The sequence below is a fragment of the Eumetopias jubatus genome, unplaced genomic scaffold (genome assembly GCF_037043125.1).
Source record: "Eumetopias jubatus isolate StellerSeaLion01/CBP00866 unplaced genomic scaffold, mEumJub1_p1.0 scaffold_10, whole genome shotgun sequence".
NCBI classification, from domain to species: domain Eukaryota; kingdom Metazoa; phylum Chordata; class Mammalia; order Carnivora; family Otariidae; genus Eumetopias; species Eumetopias jubatus.
This window is the reverse complement of record NW_028274816.1, coordinates 49,783,179-49,793,036: the sequence shown is the minus strand read 5'-3', so window position 1 is coordinate 49,793,036 and position 9,858 is coordinate 49,783,179. Positions and strand designations below refer to the sequence as shown.

The window sequence follows — 9,858 nt, the reverse complement described above, 5'->3', positions numbered from 1 at the left end:
GGGTTCTAGAAGGGAGGGGGTGGGGGGATGGGTTAGCCTGGTGATGGGTATTAGGGCACATACTGCATGGAGCACTGGGTGTTATACGCAACAATGAATCATGGAACACTACATCAAAAACTAATGATGTAATGTAGAGTGATTAACATAATTTAAAAAAAAAAGCAGGTTAAGTTGACATAAATAGGGGCGCCTGGGTGGCTCAGTTGGTTAAGCGGCTGCCTTCAGCTCAGGTCATGATCCTGGAGTCCAAGAATTGAGTCCCACATCGGGCTCCCTGCTCAGCAGGGAGTCTGCTTCTCCCTCTGACTCTGCCTGCTCTGGGGCTCTCTCTCTCATTCTCGCTCTCTCTCAAATAAATAAATAAAAATCTTTTTAAAAAATGACGTAAATATTCACATAAAGGATATAAGCTTAAACACAGCTGCGTCTGAACAGACTAATTACAGGCACTTTTTACAACTGATTGTAGACCGCGGAGGCACGTGTCTGTTCTTGGGCGGGTGGGTCCAGCCCCCACGAGCGGGACCACCACGGCTTAGACTTTGGGTTCACCTACGCGGGCCTCGCCTCAGGGAGGGGTACCGAGCGCGCCCCCGGCCTGCGCGGGGGCTTCTGGGAGTTGTGGTCCAGCCGCCAGGCCCCCGCGCCGGGGCACCAGCTGCAGGGCCTTCTCGGTCTGCCGCGCGGGTGGGCTGGGCCGTTGCCGGGCACGCGGCCCATGAACGTCTCGTACTGGCCTCCCTGCCCAAGACCTCCCAGGCGGTCGCCCGGAGAGGTGAGTCCCCCAGTCTTACGGGCTGAGGGCGGCGGCAATAGGGAGAGTACGGGGTCGTGCGAAGGGGGACCAGGGAAAACCGAACGTCCGGGACTCGCGGGGTCTGGGGGGCGACATAAGGGGGTTCTTGGTTCTATTGAGATGCGACGGTTGGCTGCGACTGCGTGTTCCCAGGTTGGTGAGCTGTGATGCATCCTTGGGCTGGGGGGCGGGTGGGCAGAAGCTAGGGGCCCTTGGATAAATCTCGCCCGGGCATTTTGGTTTGGGGTGGCAGCTGGGCCATGGCAACCCCAGGTTGGTGGAGAGAGGACAGTGAGGTAGGGTACAGGGGTTTGGGGGGACCGTCTAGGGCTGCGTGTTCTTAGGTGTTGGTGGGAGTGGCTAGATCTGTGCATTCTCGGGTTTGGGCGATGAGGGAGGAGTTAGTAAGTGGATGCCCCGGCACAGATCTCTTCAACAGAGAATTCTCCATACTCTTGGCCAGAAAGGCTAGAGAGGTGTTGTTTTCACTTTGTTGTCCCAGTGGAAGTTATAGCCCCAGATGTTAAAAGTGGAGGTGCCCCAGTTGTGAATTTGGTATCCCAGGCCACCCCTGAATCACAGCCTGGCTGTATCTCTGCAAAGCCCCTCTGAGTGCAGAGATTGAAGGATTTGCGTGTTCTGCATTCTTCACGGTCTTGCAGGTGGACTTTGGTTCTTGACGCTTTTCAAGTTTTTAATTCCAGTTAGTTAACATACAGTGTTATATTAGTTTCAGGTGTACAATATAGTGATTAATACTTCCATATATCACCTTGTGCTCATTACAGGTGCGCTCGTTAATGCCCATCACCGATTTAATCCTTCCCCCATCCCCCTTCCCTCAGGTAACCATCAGTTTCTTCTCTATAATTGAGTTGGTTTCTTGATTTCTCTCTCTTATTGTTTCCCCTTTGCTTGTTTGTTTTCTTATTTCTACATGAGTGAAAGCATATGGTATTTCTTTTTCTCTGATTTATTTTGCTTAGCATTGTACTCTGTAGTTCCATCTATGTCGTTGCAAATGGCAAGATTTCATTCTTTTTATGGCTGAATAATATTCCATTGTGTGTGTATATATATACACTGCCTCTTCTTCATCCATTCATCAATTGATGGACACTTGGGCTGCTTCCATATCTTGCCTATTGTAAACAGTGCTACTATAAACATCAGGGTACCGGTGTGTCTTTGAATGAGTGTTCTTGTAGTCTTTGCATAAATACCCAGTAGTGTAACTGCTGGATCACAAGGTAGTTCTATTTTTAACTTTTTGAGGAACGTCCATACTGTTTTCCGCAGTGGCTACACCAGTTTGCATTCCCACCAACAGTGCAAAAGGGTTCCTTTTTCTCCACATCCTCACCAACGCTTGTTGTTTGTTGTGTTGTTGATTTTAGCCATTCTGACAAGTGTGAGGTGAGATCTCATTTTACTGTTGATTTGCATTTCCCTGATAATGAGTGATATTGAGCATCTTTTCATGTGTCTGTTGGCCATCTGTATGTCGTCTTTGGAAAAATATCTGTTCATGTCTTCTGCCCATTTGTTAATTGGATTATTTGTGTTTTGCTGTTGAATTTTATAAGTTCTTTATATATTTTGGATGCTAACCCTTTATTGGATATGTTATTTACAAATATCTTCTCCCACTCCATAAGTGTCTTTTGGTTTTGTTGATTGTTTCCTTTGCTGTGCAAAAGCTTTTTATTTTGATATAATCCCAATAGTTTATTTTTGCTTTTGTTTCCTTGCCTAAGGAGACATATCTAGATAGAACTTGCTATGGTCGATGCTAAAGAAGTTACTGCCTATGTTCTCTTCTAGGATTTTTATGGTTTCAGGTCTCCATTTAGATCTTTAATCCATTTTGAATTTATTTTTGTGTATGGTGTAAGAAAGTGGTCCAGTTTCATTCTTTTGTATGTTGCTGTCCAGTTTTCCCAGCACCATTTGTTGAAAAGACTGTCTTTTTCCCATTGGATAGTCTTTCCTGCTTCATTGAAGATTAATTGGCCATATAATTGTGGGTTTATTTCTGGATTTTGTATTGATGCTTTTATTTTCCTTTTAGGTGAGGGTGGATCTGCACAGACTGGGTATGAGGATTTCTGGCATGTGACTCAATCCTCATTTCTCCCAGCTCCCTATTCTGCTCTCTTTGGAATCTGCTGGCCCTGAGTGATCTGTGAAGAGAGGAGAAAATGGCCCCCAGGTTCCTGGCAGCAAGACCCTCAGTGAGTGGGATTTAACCTCTTTCGTGCAGTAATCCCTGTCCCCAGTTAGGTGACATGTTTGTTCACTTCCTTGCGGAGCCCACCAGGACTCTAAGAGAAACATGAAACATGGCACAGCTTTAGGATACTCCAGAGGAGAGCCCACTCTCCCTCCTCAATGCACTCCCCCTACGCCACCACCCTATCAGAGCCCTGGCACACCTTAACTTTTGCCCCTACTTTCCATTAATTTAGGTCACAAATGGTCCAGTATCTCTTCCACAAGCCCCAGTGTCTACCATGTACATTGAGAAGTACTGTCCTTTCTTTTTTTTTTTTAAAAGATTTTATTTATTTATTTGACAGAGAGAGACACAGCGAGAGAGGGAACACAAGCAAGGGGAGTGGGAGAGGGAGAAGCAGGCTTCCCGCTGAGCAGGGAGCCCGATGCGGGGCTCGATCCTAGGACCCCAGGATCATGACCTGAGCCGAAGGCAGATGCCTAAAGACTGAGCCACCCAGGTGCCCCGAGAAGTACTGTCCTTTCTTGAGGGCTTTGTAGGCCTTGTTAAGGTTTTTGTTTGGTTTTGTTTTTTGCTGCAATGGATTTTAAAATTTAAATGAGATCAAATTTACAGAATTGCAATAATAGTACAAAGAACACCAATATTGCCTTAACTCATATTCATCAATTGCCAGCTTTTTGTCACAGTTACTTTATCATTGCATCTCTGTGTATTTATCATTTTCTGAATCATTTGAGCCTAAGTTGTGGACATTATCTGTCTTTTACCTCTAATTACTTTGGCACGCATCTTCTATAAGCAAGAACAGCCCCTTAAATGACCATAGTATAATTTAGAAAATTTAACCTTGATACAATACTATTGTCTGATCTCCAACCCATAATTAAAATTTGCCAGTTGTCTTAATTACTTTCTTTATGGCCTTTTTCCCTTTGTTACCTCTCTTTAGTCTTCTTCAATCTGGAACACTTTCCTTTTATTTTTTTAAAGATTTTATTAATTTATTTGACAGAGAGACAGCGAGAGAGGGAACACAAGCAGAGGGAGTGGGGGAGGGAGAAGCAGGCTTCCCGCGGAGCAGGGAACCCGATGCAGGACTTGATCCCAGGACCCTGGGACCATGACCTGAGCTGAAGGCAGACGCTTAACAACTGAGCCACCCAGGCGCCCCAATCTGGAACACTTTCCTTAATGTTTCTCTGTCTTTCTTGATCATGACTTTTGATGAGTGCCGGCTAAGCTGTTTTGTAGAATGTTCCTCAGTTAAGATTTTTTTGACAGTTCTTCATGATTAGATTTAGGTTTTACACTTTTGGCAAGAAGTGATGCAGAAGTGATGTGTCCTCAGTGTGTCATATCAAATAGCACATAATATTGATTTGTTTCATTACTAGTGATATTAACTTTGGTGACTTAAATTAATGTAGGGTTGGGGTGCTTGGGTGGCAGTCAGTTAAGTGTTCAACTCTTGATTTTGGCTCAGGTCATGGTCTCAAGGTCCTGGGATCGAGCCCGTGTCAGGCTCCATGCTCAGTGCAGAGTCTCCTTGGGATTCTCTCTCTCCCTCTCTCTCTGCCCCTCTTCCTGCTTGCACTCTCTCTCTCTCTAAATAAAATAAAATCTTTAAAAAAATTAGTGTAGGGTCTCCCAGTTTTCTCCACTGTAAAGTTTCTATCTGGGGGTTGGAAAGGAAGAGGCAGACCTCTTAAGCCAGCTTGTCACTGTGATGTGGAAGGTATGTCAAAGCCTATGAGGACAGTGAAAAGCTCAGTGGTTACCAGGGTTGACAGGAAGTGGTGAGCAGGAAGAGTGCAGAGGATTTTTAGGGCAGTGAAAATACTCTGTATGATACCATAATAATGGATACATATCATTATACATTTGTCCAATCCCAAAGAATGTACAAAATCAAGAGTGTACTCTAATGTAAACTATGGACTTTGAATCTCAAGCTTATTCTCCTGATTCATACAATGTGGTGTGGGCAGCACCTCTGGAACTGTGTAGCTTTGGGTGTACTATGGTTGAAGTTTGAGTCTTCCCATCAAAGAAACTTTAAGGGCTGGAGAGCTTTAAATGTGTCTCATATGTCTTTTCCATCTTCTACAAAATATAATGTAAGCAGGGGCATGGATGTTTGCCAAAATCAGGACCCTAGAAACCATCAAGATTCACTGGTACTTGTCAACTGCATTCCTCTGTGGGAATGGGTATGTCTGTGTGTGACTATGTCTGTCATTTTAGCAGCTGGTGACATTCAAGGATGTGGCTGCAGACTTTGCCCAAGAGGAGTGGCTTCTCAGAGTCACCTGTACAGAGAAGTGATGTTGGAACTATGAGAAAATCTCATCTCCTTGGGTGAGCACAGCATCTTCCCGAACCCATTTGCTACTCTCACAGTGGGTTCAACCAAATGGATTAAATCCCCAGGGGATTAGCATTTGGGCACCCACATATTCCAGATCCCTTATGACAGAGGGTATCAGATTTGAGAGAGCAGAAAAATACCTGATCATTAGAAATGCCAGTTCCTGTCCAACTTAAAGAAGATTAAAGACACATTACAACTAAATTCAATGCTAAAAAATGTCCAGGAAGAGTGCCAAAAGGGACATATTGGCGTCGTTTGCAAATTAGCTGGATTACGTAAAATACTGTGTCAATGTTAAGTCCCCTGATTTTGATGACTGTGCTGTTGTTATGGGAGAGAATGTCCTTGTTCTTAGGAAATACCTACTAAGAATTGGGTCCTAGAGAGCCATGGGCCTGTAACTTTCTCTCACGTGGTTTTAGAAAAGAACTGTGTATGTGGAGAGAGAGAGAAAGTAATAAAGTAAACGGGCCAAACAATAACAACTGGTGAATATGGTTCAGGGTTCTGTGGGCGTTCTTCGTGTTACTCTTGCTACTTTTCTATAAAATACAAGGTTATGCAAAAAACCTACAATGCTACTTTTCTATAAAATACAAGGTTATGCAAAAAACCTACAACCCTGGCTTCCATCACCAGCACTACTGAATCAGTGGATTTGGGATGGAGTCTGCATTTTTGACAAGTTTCTTCAAATCATACTTGGGGCTGCACTTCCCTGGCCTCATCACTGCCTATTCAACCCATTGAGCATTATTACTGTTTTATATTGCAAATGGGTCTTTTCACTGAAGTTCCCAAGAATTCCTGGAACTTTTCTTGTTTAGGGAATATATATACATATTTGTAAGTGTATAAGTAAATGCAAAATGTGATATTAATATATAATAGGTTTATTCTCAGTCTTCAGAGGATCTTCACGGATACCAAGGCCTAGATTTGACTTGTGTGAGGGTCCTTAGTCACACTGCAGGGCCCTAATCCACATATCTTTCCCCTCAAGCAGGGCATCTGCTGTCCAAACTGGAAATGATTTTCCATTTTGAACAAGAAGATGGTGTATGGATGGAGGAAGAAATGCCAAGAAGCTCCTATTCAGGTGAGAACCAGTCAGCCAGGAGTAAATACCATCAGTAACCCATGAATCCATGAAGGGATGGGTAACAATTTTAAAAATGTATCTTGTTTGACTTTTTATGCCTTTCATTTAATTGAAAATATTCAAAGATTTTTTGATTGGAGACAAATACCTGCTCAGGCTCCGTACATGCTTAAGAACCAGCCTTACCATCTTATTGGTTCTTCATTAAAATTTTCGACAGATGTTCACTCCATATTTGGGGTGTGTGTGTGTGGGTGTGTGTGTGTGTGTGTGTGTGTGTGTGTGTGTGTGTGTGTGTGTGTGTGTGTGTGTGAAGTAAGCTCTACCCCCAACACACGGCTTGAATTCACAACCCTGAGATCAAGAGTTGCATGCCCTCCCAACTAAGCCAGCTAGGTGCCCCTGTTCACTTCATATTTGGGAAAGTTATCTTTTTAACTTTTGATAATTATACTTTAACAACACTAACACCTTTGTAGTTCACAGTTTAATCAAGTGTTTTAGTAACACTTCATTTCCTCACTAAGGAAACGGTTCTCCGTATGTTCCCTTTACCCCTGAAGCAAAAATGAAAAACCCAAGGTCAAAAGGACAAAGACCAGCAGCCCAACACTTCTCTACTTTGTGAAGCTTCTCGGCCTTACCAGCACTGCCTGAGAGTGTGTCCAGATGTGCTGTGCAGCCTTGGACAAAACCCCTGCTCACTTCATCATCTAATTTTTTTTGTCCCAGGTGTCAGGGATGAGAATGATGGGATTCTCCCTTGGCAGGCATCTCCAAGAGAAAAACCCTACAGCGGTCCCCAGTGTGGCCAAGACTTCAGGCAGCTCAGAAACCTTCTACTTCACCAGCAAACCCATACAGGAGAGAAGCCCTCTCCATACGATGGGCGTGGAAGAGCCTTCAGGGTAAGGACAGCAGACCTTAACTTTCCCAGGCTCCTTCCCAGAGAAAAGGCCTACCAAAGCATGGAGCGTTCCAGAGTATCCAACTCAGGATCCACTCTGAGAAGGCACAGGAAGGACCACATGGGAAAGAAACCTCACACGCGTGAGGAATGTGGGAAGGGCTTCAGCTGCAGTTCCAACCTGTCCATCCACTGGCGCGTCCACACGGGTGAGAGCCCTTCAGGTGCCAAGACTGCGACAAGGACTTCAGCTGCAGGGCAGCCCTGCAGACCCACCAGAACGTCCACATAGGAAGCCCCAGGCTTGTGAGGTATGTGGCCGGGGCTTCACTTTGCGCTCTGCGCTGGCACAACACTGGCAGACCATGCAGGAGACAAGGCCTATGTGTGTGACACATGTGGCTGGGGTTTCAGCCAGAGAGCCAACCTCTACCTGCACCAGCATGTCCATACTGGGGAGAGACCATTCCGGCGTGAGGCCTGTGGGAAGCAGTTCGGCCGGAGCAAGGATCTGGGCATCCACCAGAGGGTCCACACGGGAGAGCAGCCCTAGAGGTGTGGGGCTTGTGAGAGGAACTTCAGGCACCATTCAGCCCTTGGGAGACACCAGAGGGTGCACACAGGGGAGAAGCCCTGTCTCTGTGCCGTGTGTGAGAAGGGGGTTCAGTCAGAGTCCACCTGCAGACGCACCAGAAGGTGCACTGTAGGGAGAGGCTTTTGGGACTGGGCATCGCCCAGGCCGGTGCCTTCCAGAGCCCGGGGGAATGCCAGGGCGTGGGTGCTGAGATGCACTACATGGATCAGGCTTAACGGTATAGGGCATTTATTCCTGTTTAGATGGGAAAGATGTCATAAGTATGCAGGCTGGTAGATTTTCACAAAGTGAACACACCCATGTCCAGCACTTGAACTGGAGAAACCAAACATTTCCAGCTCTTTCTAGAGACGTCTGCTGCTCCCTTCTTCTTGCCCCCCTACAAAGGAAATCACTCTCTGGACTTCTAAAACCATATATTTTGCAAGTTCTAGAATATCATGTAAGTGGAATTATACAGCATGTAGTCTTTTATGTAGGACTTAATTCACTCAGTGTTTGCAGGAATCACCCATGTTGTTGCAGGTACTCCTAAGTTCATCTATTTTATTACTTAGTAGTATTCCATACAACACAACTGCAGTTTGTCCGTTCGCTTGTTGATGGACATTTACATTTGGGTTGTTTCCAGTTTTTGGCTTTATAAAATTGACATTATAAATAAAGCTGCTGTGAACATCTGGGTACACATATACTCTGTGTGGACATATACTTTAATTTCTTTTTTTTAAAGATTTTATTTATTTATTTGACAGAGCGAGACACAGCAAGAGAGGGAACACAAGCAGGGGGAGTGGGAGAGGGAGAAGCAGGCTTCCCGCTGAGCAGGGAGCCCAATGCGGGGCTCGATCCCAGGACCCCAGGATCATGACCTGAATCGAAGGCAGATGCTTAACGACTGAGCCACCCAGGCGCCCCTACTCTACTTTCTTTGGGGTATTTATAGGAGTAGAATTGATGAGTATTCTAAAACTTTTTAAAAAACTGAATTTATTGAAGTCTTTTTTTAAACATTTTTAAAAAATATTTTATTATTTATTTGAGAGAGTGAGAATGAGAAAGAGAGAGAGAGAGAGCACCTGAGAGGGGGTAGGGTCAGAGGGAGAAGCAGACTCCCCACCGAGCAGGGAACCCAATGCGGGACTCGATCCAGGGACTCCAGGATCATGACCTGAGCCGAAGGCAGTCGCTCAACCAACTGAGCCACCCAGGCGCCCATGAATTTATTGAAGTCTTAAAACACATGATTAACTTTTACTATATGTCAATAGACGGGAAATAATTATGCAATTTAACGATGTTATCTTGCACATTAGATTTTTACATGTACCTGGAAATTTTCAATCAAATATAGAAAAAGAACAGTGTAACAAACTCATGTCCCCATCATCTAGCTACTCATGATGAATTGTCTCCCTTATTCCATCCTCCTCCCTCACACACACAATCCTGGAGTATTTTAAAGCAAATCCTAGACTATGATATTGTTTCATCTTTAAATACTTTTGTATATATCTTCAAAAAATAAATATTTATTTAAAATTTTTTTCAAAGAATTATCCTTTGCTTTAAAGTTTTTTTTATTTTTATTTTTTTGAAGATTTTATTTATTTGACAGAGAGAGACACAGCGAGAGAGGGAACACAAGCAGGGGGAGTGGGAGAGGGAGAAGCAGGCTTCCCGCGGAGCAGGGAGCCCCATGCAGGGCTCGATCCCAGGACCCCGGGATCATGACCTGAGCCGAAGGCAGACGCTTAACGACTGAGCCACCCAGGAGCCCTAAAATTTTTTTATTGAGGTAAAATTCAGGTAACATAAAATTTACTATTTTAACCTTTCAAAGAG

The 9,858-nt window shown here is 44.6% G+C and overlaps 1 pseudogene across 1 annotated transcript; it reads left to right on the top strand.

The window, feature by feature from the left end:
• The first annotated feature begins 1,188 nt into the window (after window positions 1–1,188).
• Window positions 1,189–8,703, top strand: LOC114198984 (uncharacterized; annotated as a pseudogene). Its single transcript, XR_015769079.1, has 4 exons — window positions 1,189–1,203; window positions 5,283–5,396; window positions 6,413–6,508; window positions 7,244–8,703. The product of XR_015769079.1 is annotated as an uncharacterized LOC114198984 (transcript).
• The last annotated feature ends 1,155 nt before the right edge of the window (window positions 8,704–9,858 follow it).